General features: G+C 37.7%; 1 non-coding gene across 1 annotated transcript; it reads right to left on the bottom strand.

Annotated features, from left to right (window-relative positions):
- Positions 1-883: 883 nt before the first annotated feature.
- TRNAW-CCA (transfer RNA tryptophan (anticodon CCA)) lies at positions 884-956 on the bottom strand. The gene has a single exon. It is a non-coding gene; the product is annotated as a tRNA-Trp (tRNA).
- Between the last annotated feature and the right edge of the window lie 312 nt (positions 957-1,268).

The following is a 1,268-nucleotide window of genomic DNA, read 5'->3' as shown; positions in this document are numbered from 1 at the left end:
CAAAACCACAATGAGATATTACCTCACACCTGTCAGAATGGCTACTATCAAGAAAACAACAAATAACCAGTATTGGCCAGGATGTGGAGACAAGGGAACCCTCGTGCACTGGTGATGGGAATGCAAATTGGTGCAGCCACTATGGAAAACAGTATGTAGATTCTTCAAAAAATTAAAAATAACTATCATATGATCCAGCCAATCCTAGCTATTTATCCGAGAAAATGAAAACAGTAATGCAAAAAGATATATACACCCCTATGTTCATTGCAGCATTATTTACAATAGCCAAGATATGGAAGAAGCCTAAGTGCACACCAAGCGATGAACGGATAAGCTGTGGTATATATACACAATGGAATATTAGCCATAAAAAATGAAACCCTGCCATTTCTGACAACATGAATGGACCTAGAGGGTATTACGCTGAGTGAAATCAGTCAGAGAGAAAAGAGAAATACTGTATGATTTCACTTATATGTGGAATCTAAAAAACAAAAGAAATTAACAAACATAACAGAACAGTTAAAGATACAGAGAACAACAGGTGGTTGCCAGAGGGGAGGGGGTGTGGGAGAATTGAAATGGGTAAGGGAAATTAAGATGTGTAAACTTCCAGTTGCAAAATAAATGAATCATGGGTATGAAATGTACAATGTGGGAGACATAATCAATAACTATGTCATATCTTTGAACGGTGACGTATTATAACTAGACTTGCCTTGGGGATCATTTTGCTTTTTAAAAAAAAATTTTAGTTATTTATTTATTTGGCTGTGCTGGGTCTTAGTTGTGGTAGGCGGGATCTTTGTTGTGGCATGCAGGATCTTTTTTTAGTTGCAGCATGAGGAATCTTTAGTTGCAGCATGCATGCAGGATCTAGTTCCCTGACCAGGGATCGAACCTGGGCCCCCTGCACTGGGAGCATGGAGTCTTAACCGCTGGACCACCAGGGAAGTCCCTCATGGGTATCATTTTGAAATGTATAGAAATATTGAATTACTGTGCTGTATGGCAGGAACTAACATAGTGTTTAGGTCAATTATACTTCAAAAACAAACAAACAAACAAACTCATAAAAAGAGATCAGGTTTGTGGTTACCAGACACGGTGGGTAAGGGAAAGAGGAATTGGATGAAGGCAGTCAAAAAGTACAAACTTCCAGTCATAAGATAAATAAGTATTTGGGATGTAGTGTACAACATGATAAATGTAATTAACACTGCTGTATGTTATATATGAAAGTTGTTAAGAGAATAAATTCTGAG

Source organism: Hippopotamus amphibius, chromosome 7 (genome assembly GCF_030028045.1).
Source record: "Hippopotamus amphibius kiboko isolate mHipAmp2 chromosome 7, mHipAmp2.hap2, whole genome shotgun sequence".
Taxonomy (NCBI): Eukaryota; Metazoa; Chordata; class Mammalia; order Artiodactyla; family Hippopotamidae; genus Hippopotamus; species Hippopotamus amphibius.
This window is presented reverse-complemented; position numbering and strand designations above follow the sequence as displayed.